This window comes from Ceratotherium simum, chromosome 7 (genome assembly GCF_057802395.1).
Source record: "Ceratotherium simum simum isolate JZ-2026a chromosome 7, ASM5780239v1, whole genome shotgun sequence".
Lineage (NCBI taxonomy): Eukaryota > Metazoa > Chordata > Mammalia > Perissodactyla > Rhinocerotidae > Ceratotherium > Ceratotherium simum.
Window position 1 is genome coordinate 45,272,409 of NC_141906.1, and position 14,519 is coordinate 45,286,927.

Sequence of the window (14,519 nt, forward strand, 5' to 3'; positions counted from 1 at the left end):
GATCTACACCCTTTGGTAAACATCAGCTGTCTCCTTCTGAGATTATAACTGGACAGTTTATGCAATTCGACAAAGAAATGTATGAACCAGCTTTGCTTAAAGGAAATATCTTAATTATTGTCAAAGGTCTCATTGAGACACTTAAAAAAATAAAAGAAAAATGAGAGGTTGGTACCTGATTCTTTTCACAGAGAGCTCCCAAACCGTAAGGATCATGGACTATAAAGGTTGAGAGGGTTTAATCACAAGGCAGCCAAGTGAGGAAAATGGGATAACAAGTCTCAAACCTGCCTCCCCAAAAATAGGGACTCAGGGGTATTTATGGGGAAGAGGGCAAGGTGGTCTGAAATGATTGGAGGTGAGGAGAGATGAGGTAACTGATGATCTGCTCAAGCAAGTGTAGTCAGGCTTCATGCTTCTTTGTAGGAGGCGTGTTCACAGAATGACGGCATTAGCATGCCCTGAGGGTGGAGTTCCAAGTTCTTGCAGTCAGAAGGTGTCTTATCAGACACTTGTCTGCATGGGCCCAGTTGATGGGTTGGTGGTCTCAATCTGGTCTGAAGTGGACAAGGGGTTCAGTCCTTGAAAAAATAGCTCAGACACCCATTACCATGGTGACCCCAGCTCCAGGGAGATGTCATCTATAGGAACCTAGTGAGAGTCAGATAGCATATTACCTAAACAGCACAGTTAACAATGGGTAAGTTTATCATGCAGATTTAAGTCCTCACCTTCTGTTCTGATACATTTCCAGGTAAGGCCACCCCCCCCCAACCCTCCCACCTCCCACCCACCCCACCCCCCCACTCCCCCCACCCCCGTTCTTCCTTGTACAGGGAAGACGATACCTTTACAAATGGAGATTTTCTTTACAAATGTAAATGTATCCTATAAAGGGTAACCAGCACTAAGAATGGGCTTAGCACAACCCACCCCGGTACTGGAGGTGTCTATGGTAATGGCCTGTTCTGGGGGCAGGCCTCCTGTCCCAAATTCCTTTGGTTAGTTAGTGAGGGTGGGGGTCAAAATGTCATTCAGGCAGAGACATATTTTGAGTTGGCAAATTCCAATCCCCCAGTTACTAACTGCTTAATTATCAATGGCCATTTCCCTGTTTCAAAGTCTTCCAATGTATCATCTCTGCTAAAGCACATGAGAAAACAGGTGAATGCCTTGAGTGATCCTATACCTGGTCTTGATTTGTTTAGTTGGCTCCCTTCCAGTATTGGCTTCCATTTGTGACCCGGATTGCAATTCCTATTTCTGTTACTCCATGGAATTCTTGTATTAGTCATAATATTCAAACTAATTACTGTTTTCTTTCTCAGTGTTGTAAGATTGGTATGCAAGCTAGAGTAATGATTGCTCAGAGACTTGAGATGGTTGATCAATCTTACAACCCTGGATGAATCTCCTTTGCTTATTAAGGCTATGCCTAAGAATTCATTTTTAAGCGAATCATTTCAAGTATTGGATTACCTGTTCTATAATTGTTAACAGACAATGTAACTATAGGAAGTCACGTAAAAGCACATGTGCAATGTTTGTGTGATAATCTAAAAATAATTGACAAATTACATAACCTATGAAACACTTCCCCTGTTAATATATACCTCTATGCTTGTCCACTATATCTGACTATTTCCCCCCAAAGTGGATAACTGAACAAATCAATGAAATAAAAGCCTAGCACAGAGGAACGTGGTGGACCTAGGGCAGGCAGCAACCACCCTGGCACCATGGGACAACATTTTGATCAGCAATGCTTTCTATCAAAAGGTTATTGATCAAAAGGGCAAATGACAAGAGATTCTCACATGTTGAGGTATATGGGGTAACTATTTGGGTTCAAAACTGATTCAGCTTGAACTAAAAACTGTGGCTCATGGCCTATCAAACATACATTGTACATCTGCTTAACCATTGAAGTAAAGAATGTACTCTCTTAAGATAAGAATGCATACTTCCCCTCCTACGCCCTATTGATAATGCCCTATTGGTAATGCCCGGATTCGTCCCTTTCCTGACATCATGATCATTTTGACCTGCTAACTTGCAACTGGATACCTCTTTGAAATTTTGATGAAAATGTATCCTGGTGTGTTTAATGTATGTTCTTTGTTCTAAAAAGATATAAGGCTATACTAAAAACCATGCTTCTCCAGAACACTTTTTAAGGCCTTCCCACAGCTATAATCCTCATTCTGGCTCAAGTAAACTCACCTTATTTCTCTTATCTGTAGAATGGTTATCGGTTATTTTGCATCAACACTTCTTTGGCATATTGATTATTTTGAGCTGATTATTTTTAGGAAACAGTAGACACAGGAGAAACCCTGAAAACTGAGTAAAAGTTATTCTTTTCTAAGAGATATTTACATATTTCATAAGGGAAATCTCCATTTGTAAGGGGGTCTCCATTTCTGTACTCGGAAGAGAAGGATGACTCTAAATCTAGAAACTCTCATCAACGGAGAAGGCAAGGACTTAAATCTGCATAACCACCTTACCCTTGTTTACCGTGCTTTTCCAGGTAATCTCCCATGACTGGCCTCCTTCTCCCTCAACATCTGTTTTTAGCTGGAGATGTTATTTAAGTTGGTGGCTTGGCCCATTTCTGGGAGTTATTCAGTTTCCTGGGTATCTCCTATATATGCAGGAAGTATACATGTTATCAAACTTCTGTTTGTTTTTCTCTTGTTAATCTGTCTTTTTATTACAGGGGGAGTCTCAGCCAAGTATGTAGAAGTGTAGAAAGAAAATTATTTTTTCTCCTCCACAGTCACAGGTTTTCTCTGTGCCAATTACCGTTGTAGGGCAGCAGAACTTGCCACCTCAGGATGTGTCTCTTTGGCATGAGGATTATTTTGGGCTGGTCATTTTTAAAAAAACTGCAGGCTTGGGAGACGCTCTGAAAACCAAATAGATGTTACTCTTTGTAAGAGACATTTTCACTTGTAAAATTTCACTTTACAAATTTCCATTTGTAAAGATGTCTCCCTCTCTGTACCAGGAAGAAGGGGATGACTTTACCTCTAGAAACTCTTATTAATGCAGAAGGCAAGGACTTAAATCTGCATAGTAACCTTACTCCTGTTCACTCTGCTTTTTCTGGTAATCTCCCATAATTGACTCTCCCAACCCTCAACATCCTCCTTTGTCTTAACTGAAGATGGTATTTAAGGTGACAACCTTGGCCATTCTGGCGAGTTGGTCAGTTTTCCTGGGTTTCTCCCCTGTATACATGTTATAAAGCTTTGTTTGATTTTCTCTTGTTGTTCTGTCTCATGTCAATTTAATTCTTAGACCATCCAGAAGGACCTAGAGCAGGTAGAGGAATTTTCTTCCTCCCCTACACTGTGTAACTCACTTATGTGGAATAGTTCATTTCACTCCCATAGCAAACTATTCAGCTACGCATAATTATTCCCACTAGGCTGGAACTTCCATGGGAGTGGTTGCTGCATCTGCCTTGCAACTAGCTCTGTGATGGTTAATTTGTTGTGTCAACTTGGCAAGGCTATGGTGCTCAGGTGTTTGGTCAAATGGCAATCTCGATGTTGTTGAGAAGGTATTTTGTAGATGTGATTAACATTTAAATCAGTAGAACTGAGTAAGCAGATCACTCTTAATGTGGGTGGGCCTTGTCCAATCAGCTGAAGGCCTTAAGACAAAGAACTGCGGTCCTCTGAAAAGGAAGGAATTCTGCATCCAGACTGCCTTTACACTCAAGGCTGCAACATCAACTCTTACCAGAATTCTCACTCTGCTAGCCTGCCCCACAAATTTTAACATTGCCAGCCCCCACAATTGTGTGAGCCAATCCCTTAAAATCTCTCTCTCCACATATAAACAAACACTCTATCAGTTCTGTTTCTTTAGAGAATCCTGACTAATACAAGCTCTTAGGAAAGGAATATTGCACATGAAAGTCAATCAGTAAATTTTTGAGTGTGTACATATATGCACTAACGAATGAAAGAATGGGGAAATAAAGAATAAACAAGATTAAATAAATGTTTTCAAATTCATATAGCTGGCATGTGGTGAAGCTGGAATTCACACCTATGTTTATCTAAACCCCAATTCATAGTGTCTCTTCTATTAGACCATTCCATGTCTTCTATTAGACCTTATGAATAAACAACAAAAATGTCACTATTATAAGCAGATAATTATCTCCCACCCATCTATATATTTTCCACACAAAATAGACAATAAAATAACTAGTCAAACCAAGGTAACCTGATCCTAGCTCTTCTATCCTTTATGACCATACTCTGCTACTCAAACCATTCCAGTTTTTTCCTCTCCATAGCAGGAGAGATTATTGAAGCCAGGTGTCTGAGGGGTACTGTAGATATTAAACCAATTTTCTCTTTTTCCTGTTTAACTTGAGGAGTGACTCAAGGGTCGCTAGGATTTGTGAGCCTGTTTTGCAGGAGAAAGAGAATGCCTTCGGGGAGGTTGTGATCACCGGATGGCTGGATGACCGATCACTGGACGGTAGGCGGCTCTCAGCAGCTGTTGAAGCCTAGAAGTCAGATTGCCCAGAGGCTCATCGGGAGTGACCCATTTGTTTCCCTGAAATCCCTCCTGCCAAGACCCTTAGCTCTATAAAACCCCCCTGCTTTCTGTTACAGGGGAGGTGGATTTGAGAAAACCCAGGCTCCCACCTACTCGTTTTAGCCAATTTAAATAAACCTTTCTCATCTCCAAGCACCGATGTCTCAGTGTTTGGCTTGCTGGGCATTGGGCACACGAACTTGAGATTAAGAGGTTCAGTATCACTATTACTCTACTCTTTCCAAAATAAGTCATTTAATTTGAATTCTGCCATTAAATGGCCTTGTGGTGTTAGGCATGTGGATCAATTGCTCTGAGACTCAATCCCTTTATAGTAATTTCTTTATAAGTGTCTCTAAGCAAAAAATATCTCATTTGAAAATATGTCAAATTCTCACGATATATTAAAATATCCAAGCTCTTAAGCATGCCATACAAAGATTCCACAACCTATATGCATCTCTCTCTATGTCTACTCTATGTCTACATCTCACTCTACTTATAATCTCCAATAATAGAAAACTTCCCCACATTTCTACACACACCATTTTATACCTCCATATCTGTGCTTACACTGCTTCTGTTTGGATTGTAAAAATTCAGAAGTGTTATTATTATGTACCTTTCTCTGTTTAGATATGTTTAGATACAAAAATATTTATCATTGTATTAAAATTGCCTACAGCATTCAGTACAGTAGCATGTTGTATAGGTTTGTATCCTAGGAACAATAGGCTATACCATATAGGCTAGGTGTGTAGTAGGCTATACCATCTAGGTTTGTGTAAGTACATGATGTTTGCACATGATGAAATCACCTAAAGCCACATTTATCAAAATGTATTCCTTTTGTTAAGCAACACATGGCTGTAATATAAAAAGCTTAGATATGTATAAGTGTAATAAAATTGTTGGTAAGGTGCACATATTTATATGGAAGTAAAGGAGTACACCTCTAGGTATACAGTACCATCAGGAGTTTTAGGAAATAAACTTTTCTTTCTTCAATAATAATCTTAGCTTACTGTAACTTTTTTACTTTATAAATTTTTTAATTTTTTTAACTTTTTGACTCTTTTATAATATCACTTAGCTTAAAACACAAGGTACAGCTGTACAAAATTTTTTTCTTTATATCCTTATTCTATAAGCTTTTTTCTATTTTAAAAATTTTTTATTTATTTTTTTAAACATTTTTGTTAAAAACTAAGACACAAACACACACATTAGCCTAGGCCTACACAGGGTCAGGACCATCAATATCACTGTCTTTCATCTCTACATCCTGTCTCACTGAAAAGTCTTCAGGGACAATAACATGCATGGAGCTGTCATCTTTTATGATACCAATGTCTTCTGGAATACCTCCTGAAGGACCTTAAGGTTTGTTTACATCAAATCACCACAAACATGTAATGTTTTGCACAACATTATGAAGACAATGATGTCACTAGGTGATAGGAATTTTTTAGCTCCATTATAATCTTACGGGACCACAGTTGTATACGTGGTCCATGGTTGACTAAAACATCATTATGTGGCACATGACTGCTCTTAAAAGTAGTTTGAATTGAGGGACCATATCTAATGCATCTATATGCATGTACTACATAGTAGATTTCTAGATATATAACGGCTTAATAAATGCTTTTGAATTCAACTAGAACAACATTATATTGGCCCATGGGTTCTATTTAAAGATTATATATATATAATATACGTATTTTATATATGGCAAAGTTTTAGTACAGCCACTCCATGTGAGATGAAGTAGCTAATGATAGACAAATGTTTTTTGCATGAACAACAAGAACATTTATATAGAATACAGAAATGATCTGTTTAGAGCTAATAGAGGGGCCGGCCCAGTGGTGCAAGCGGTTAAGTGCGTGTGCTCAACTGCGGCAACCGGGGGTTCGCCAGTTTGGATCCCGGGCGCACACCGACGCACCGCTTGTCGAGACACATTGTGGCGGTGTCCCATATAAAGTGGAGGAAGATGGGCATGGGTGTTAGCCCAGGGCCAGTCTTCCTCAGCAAAAAGAGGAGGATTAGCAGATGTTAGCACAGGGCCGGTTTTCCTCACAAAAAAAAAACAAATGCTAATAGAAAACTTTTACTATAACAAGATCAGGAAAGGCTTATAATATTCAAGTAAGGGTAAAAACTCAGAGAGGTGGGCTGACATCTATAGCCACTTTTACCCAGAATATGTTAATTCTGGGAGCAGGTAAGAGGTTCTAATTCACACCTTATATCAGGAGTGGGCAAACTATGGTCTGCAAACCAAATCTGGCTCACTGCATGTTTTGTATGGCCCAAAAGCTAAGAATGTTTATTAAATTTTTAAATTGTTGAAAAAAATCCAAAGAAGAATAATACTTTGTGAAAATTATATGAATTCAAATTTCAGTATCTATCAACGAAATTTTGTTGGAACACAGCCATGCTCATTTGTTCAGGCATTATTTATAGCTGCTTCCACACTACAACTGCAGAGTTCAGTAGTTGTGACAGTGAAAGTATGGTCCACAAAGCCTAAAATATTTACAATCTGTCCTTATACAGAAAGAGATTGTCAATTTCTACCTTATGCTCTCATGGGGCCACCGATTGGGAGTGATTTATTTTGGTAAAGATTTAGGAATCCTCATGCTTACCACCTAATTTGCTTCAGGTTGTTTGCAATATTTTGGGACAATGTAGTGTGAAAGATTCTAAAACTAAACAGAAAGCCTCTGTTAAGCCGAGAAAAAATTTGTTAGTATTGAAAATCAAAGGTTAGAATATGGGACCGCAACCCAGCACAGTTCCTGATTAGATTGAGGTGATTAGCAGTCATGCTATTGGCCATCTTCAGGGAAAGTAAACCTTCTCTGGAAAGCAGCATCATTTAAAGCCTATGCAATTTTTATATATACAATGTCTGCCATTCAATTGAAACTTATTAGATACACCAAAAACAGGCCATATGATTAAAAAAAAAAATCAAGAGAAAATAGAAAATAAATACAAAACCATAGAACCTGAGAAGATCTAGATATTGGAGTTAGCTGACAAAGACTAACTAAAATTCATATAATCAAGAAAATGGAAAAAGAGATAGAAGAGATGAAAGAAAGTGATGAGAAGATGTAGAATTTCATTAGGTAAAATCTACACAGATGATCAAATGGGAAGTCTAGAAGTGAAAAAAATGCAACATCTGAAATTGAGAATTCCTTAAATTGAATTAAGAAAAGATAAAAAACAGTAGGTTGCAGAAAGCTAGAATTGGAAGACAAGTCAAAGAAAATTTCCAAAGTGAAATTCAGAGAGTAAAACTAATGCAAATGACAGACAATAGCATCAGAGATAAATGGGCAGTAGGGAAAGATCTAACATGAGTTTGCTTGGAGTCCCAAATGGACAGAGGAGAGACAATGCGGCAAAGAAATCACTTTCATCAAGCGATGAAAGTTGAGATTTTCCCAAAACTGATGAAAAACATAACTGACAGATTCAGGAAGCTCCGAAAGCCCTAAGCAGAATAAACACAAAGAAAACCACACCAGTGCACATATAGCTATAAACCAAAGGCAAAGAGAAAATTTTTAAAGTGATCAGAGTTATATGCACTTTTCTCTACATATGTTATATTTCAATTAAAATATTTAAAAATTTTACGAAAAAAGGCATTTTAACTTCAAAGGAGCAAAAATACTAATCAGAGGGCTACTCAACAGAAATGATAGAAGTCATAGATATGTAATGATAGCTTCAAAGTTCTGAAAGAAAATAGCCGCACATCTAGAATACTATGCCCAGTAAAAGTGGTCTGCAAAGATAAAGGTGGAATTAAGATGTTTTCTGACAGACAGAATTGGTGACCAATAAACCTATACTAAAAGACATAGAAAAAATTTTTTTTAGAAAGAAAATTATCACAGGGGAAAACACTGAATTAAAGGAAGGAAGGTGTAAAGAGCAAAGAAAAGAGTACGTATATGGGGAAATATAAATGAATATTCAAATAAATTTTGAAACAAAAAATGAAAACAAAGGGACACGAGGAAGGTTTGGGAGGAGTTGACTATGTCTATTACCTTGATTGTGGCGATGATATCATGGATGTTTACATATGTCCAAACTAATCAAGTTATACACATTAAATGTGTACAGTTCTTTACATATCAATTTTATCTTGAGAAAACTATTTGAAAAATAAAATAAAATTTGAATGCACAAAACAATAATTGTAATGCCTTGCGGGATGAAAATATACGAAAATGAAAAATACATGACAACATTAACCTCCAAGGTGGGATAGAGGTAAACGCAGTAAAAGTGTCCTCAGGTTGCTTCATTATTGGAGAAATTGTAAAGTAATAATTTGTATAGGACTCCAATAAGTCAAGAATACATGTTTAATCTCAAATGTAACCATTAAAAAATTGTAAAAATGTATATATAAGAAATTAGTATATGACAAACAAGTGAAATAAAAATATTTGCTTACTCCAAGGGAACCTAGGAAAGTAGAAAAGAAGAATTCTGAAACACATGTGTCAATTGGATACGAACAGTAAAATAGTAAATATAAACCCAACTATGTTAGCAGTTATACTATTTATTTGTATTTACAAATGGACTAAATACTCCAAGTTAAAAACTAATATTGTCAGACTGGATTAACAAACAAAAAATAAAAATAAAATAAAAAATTATGCTTAGAAGAGATACATTTTAAACATACAGAAGTAATCAAAACCAACATGGTACAGATATACAAATATCAGACAAAATAGAGTAATGCAAGAAAAATTACTAGAGATAAATAATGGCATTACATAATCATAAAGGAGTTAATCCAACAGAAATATTATAATTTTAGGTTTATATGCTCACAATCACATAGATTCAATACACATGAAACAAAAATTGATAATTAAAATGAGAAATAGACAAATCCATAATCATGATGGAAGTGTTAAAAACCTTACTTTTATAACTAATAGAATAAGCAGACAAAAAAGCAGAAAGGATAAAGTATACAAAAAACACAATAAAATGGTAACTGTGTATATGTAACTTACATTTGCATAAAATTGAATCTGACAACGACAGAATAAACCAGTTCCTACTTCAAGATATCTGAAATCAAGAGGGAAGACACAAAAGCATTTTGCTTACAATAAAATTTTACCCAAGGACATACTCAGACATAAGGTCTATTAAATGCACTCAGAAAACATAATTTGTAATCTCTCTTATCACCAGGAACATTTCCATTTGCATCTGAACAGTTAACTTAAAAAGGTGAACCCATTTCCCCAAAGTCCTGCTTGTGAAATGACAAGCACTGTGTTCTTTCCTGGTTCCATTACCGTAGTTTGAGTTAGGTATGACAATAGCTCTAATAAAGAGAGAATTCAGCTCATATGTCATCATGATTGTTTACTGTGAATAGTTTAATAAAATTTAAATCACAGGCAGACTCTAAGCTCGTATAGCATTAGGTTAAAATCCTGAGTTTTAGAGTCTGACAAATCTGGATTTAAATACAATTTTGATATTTTATAACTGTGATCTTGGGCAGGTTAGCTAATCTCATCACAGGATAGAAATAATAATGCCTATATCATAAGATTATGATGAAAATTAAATGATCTAATTTATATAAAATGCTTAGCAGAGTATTTGGCATTTTATAAATCCAGACAAAATTGTGGCTATTATTCTTCTTTTCTTCAGCTCAGGGCTTCACTAAATTCATTGTCTTATAGTCCTATATCATTATACTGTATCCCTTACGTAGTGCAGCAGGGGCAGGGGTGTGGGGAGATGTGGGCGAGAGGACCAAAAGACGTTAGACATTATTTTGAAAAATAAAGCAAAGAAAATGATTCCCTAGCAATTGAGAAAGGAAGTGATAAAAAAAAGTTATGATCATGCTTAATTCAAGCAGCTGTAATTACAAAAGTAGAACACTTTATGACGTCATAGAATGTGTTAAAACTTAATTCACACTCACCATCCAGACTGAACATAGAATATGACTGTTAATCTTTCTAAAACACACTATGTCCTACTTGGTCAATTTTTTCATGGAGCAGTGTTTTGATAGACACTGGCAACGTTCGACTCTCAGGCCCTTGTTTATTTATGCTGTCATTATTGACCAATCTCCCTTCTAATTAACAGGTCTTTTTTTATCTTCTGATGAGTCAATAACGTCAATCAGACTAAGACAAAATCTTATGGATACTGGAGCTGATGTGCACTTTCAATAGGAAAATGCATATATCTGACCTTATCAATAATAAGTTGAATTAATTGCCAAAATCTCAGACAGCAATATTCTTATCTTCATTTCCAAGTTCTCTGAGGTGGAATGCCTCTTGTCCACATCCACACATTCCTAAAATTCCAATTGTGTTTATAGAAACGGACCATCAATCAAAACATTTGAGTGTTAAACTCACACACACACTTATACACGCAAATGCAGTTCCTGATTTTACATTTATTCCAAGTGTAAGAAAGCTAACCAACAGCTTACTTTGTTCATTATAGAGTACAGATAGTGTGGAATATACGCAGATACCCATTTTTTAAGTATGCCCATTGTACCTCTATGTGTATATTACTTTCTGGAGTAACACAAAATAATAGACTGAATAATTCTAACCCAGGCCTCCGGTTAACACTCAATAGAATCATTTGATTACATGTCTCTACCACTTGACTATGAGTCATTTGAGGATAGTGACCAAATCTTATGTAAATATTTGTACCTCCAGCCTAAAACAGTGATGAATTAATAACTTAATGACAGTAAAATATTTTAAAAGGAAAGTTGTCATAAGACAGAATATATATCATTTTATGAAACAGAATATATTATTATATTGCCACCTCTATCACTTCTTTACCTTTAAGTAATGTGTACTATTTTATAACACTATTCAAAGGAAAACGTTTTCGACATCTCACATCCTTTTTTTCCCCACCCCTCACCCCCACACTGCCTTTGCAAGCTGAAGAAGCAATTAGAAACCAGGCCATTAAAAATTCAGCGGCATTTCCAGAAACTATTGGAGGAGGGTGAGTGTGAGTCTGAAAACTTATCAACCAGTTAATTTCATTTCCTATCATGGGGCAACTAGACAATTCATAATTCTTCCCCAAGTCAAAAAAAAAAAAAATCACTAGCAGTACTGCATCATTTGGCTGCTAATGATAAGTTATTAATCGGTTCACTTTTCCTTATAGAATAGCAACAACATTTTAAATTAGTCTTTCATCAGATGTTTGCTAGAATTAACGTGATGATCACTTCATAATGTGTATAAATGACAAATCACTATGTTGTACATCTGAAACTAACATTGTATGTCAACTATACTTCAATAAAAAATAATAATAAAATCAGTCTTTCAAAATCTTCAATGAGAAGATAGTTCTTCAGTATAGGAAATATAGGTTAAGTGCAGATAATTTCAACCAACTCGTTCGGTATTCCCTATCTTGTGACTGCAATAAAACAGGAACAATGCTGCAATTTTAATTTGACACATACTCATTTTCAAATAAATATACTTGGAATATTTATTGGAAAATGGAAGTGATGATAATGATACCTAGCCCACAAGATATTTTTAAAGATCAAATGAAATAATGAAATAATAATGACAAATATGCTTTGTAGAATGTAAGGTGTCAGAGAAAGAGTAATTATCATCAGCAGTATCATTATTGTTAGCACTATAATTATATATAAGTGAAGTAAACTATCATCTATGTGATACAGTTTAAAAACACCTTGAAGACACCATGATAAGACAAATTGCCCGGATAGCCTCTGAATACTATTAACGTGCTATCGTTAGAAATAAACAAAACACACACCATTTGGAAGGAGATGAATTTGTTATTCATTGACAAGCTAGTATGAATTAATTAAATCAGATCATTTTAATCTTAACCACTAGTTGAAAATAACCTCTTGAAGTGTGGGAGGAAGGGAGGAGAGGCAATTTTAAGGCAGGGAACAGTGTGGGAGAAGCACAGCCCTGGTTAGTATCCTGGAGAGGGCAGCATTCTGTTAACATAACATAGGAGAACCCTATGTAAACACAGAGCAGAGAGAGCAGCAGCAACAGGAAGTAATGTTAAAAACAAATGAAGGTTAACAAAACTTGTGTGGCCTTTTAAAAGTTTAACTGGCTATCTGTCAGAAAAAGAGGCAACTGAGATAGGGAGAAAAGGCTACCACTACTTTGACGAGGAAGAACATATTTATATTTAGTTTGCCCAAGTAAGAGAGGCCAAAGCTATGACTCCAAGGCTCCACGACCACCACCATGAACTCTGATGTAGCAGTTAATCAGGATTATTTTCTGTTAAAATTGTATGAGTGAAGGTTAGAGAAGGTTAAGGGAAGGTTAGGGAAAGAATACTGCAAACAAAAAGGACTTTGTTGTTTTAGCTAACAATACAGCCGCATGTGTCAACTGTGTAAAGAGGAAGTCACAGGAAGAGATTGAAAATATGTTCTTTAACAGAAGATGAGGTGTTGGGATCACTTTGTGCCTTGCTTGTTAGATCACACCTCGAGTGTGATATGAGATTTTGGCACCACACCTGAGGACAGATACCAATAAATAGATATTCATTCATAACAGAATATGTCTTATAGTGAAGTAAAAAACCATGTTATGCAAGGAATAGTTAAAGGAGCATGTATATAAAGCAGCCTTATATACCATGGGAAGTGAGGCCACGGAAAAGGAAGATACAGTGATGGCTGTGTACAAAAGAGATATTCAATGAAGCAGGTATGAGAGACTACATCCCCACTCAGAACCCTGCTCATATAACAGGAGTGTCACTCTGGGAACAGTAGACAACTCTACACACCCCAAATTGTGGATCAATGGCACAGAGGATCTGCCAATGAAAAGAGGCAAGCTTTAAGAGCAATAATTGCAAACAAAGCCTATCAGGTCAATAAAAGAAATAACTATCTCAGGCAAGACTTCTGGAATGGTGATGTGAGGAGTCCAGCAGATCCTCTCCCCAAGCACAACAACCATGATTGTTGAAAAACAAAAAACAACAACCTTTAAGTTTCTAGAAGTTGTCCTAAAGGCATAGAGAACACGGAGAAACATTTATTGGAGAAAATCTGCAAAATCTTGCTAAGAACAGCAAGTCTGTGGCATTTTAGCTATTATTCATTCACTCCACACCCCCTAGCCTAGTGTGACAGAAGTTTCACTCTGACCAAGTGTGCCAAGAACGGCTCCTTTGTCCCCCAGCTCCTAGTCTACTGCTACAGTTTCTTGCTGGAAGGAGCAGACTGCCAGCATTTCTCACTTTCCTCACCCTTCGCATCAGCTCCCTGTTGCAGAAGCTCTATTCCAGGCAGTGCAGCCAAGAGGTCTGGGGCCCGTTTTTCCCATTGACTCATAAGGAGGAAGATCTACTAAAAGCGAAGAAGACCAATAATATTGGCTCCATAAAGGTATACTTGCTTTTCATTTATCTCTCATTTTCCTTAAAAGACACAAAATTATATAAAACAATAATTTTAACTATGTATTGCTGGATTTGCAACATATATAGATGGCACACGTATACCAATAATAGCATCAAAAAATGGAAAGAGGGAATAGAGCTATATATAAGTAAAGTGTCTATATCTCACAGAAATTAAGTTAGTATAAACTTGAAATTGATTCTTGTAAGTAAAAATGTATACTTCGAGCTGTAGAACAACTACTAGAAAAACGCTAAAAAAGTTTAAAAGTCGTTTAAAAAGTAAAATGTTACATAACAAAACATTCAATGCAAAAGAAAACAGAAAAGATCAATAAAGGAAAAGAGATATGGAATATATAGAAACCAAAATGTAAAATTTACATAAAATAGTTGTTGGGGCCCAGGACAGGCTGCCTCAAGATGTTCCA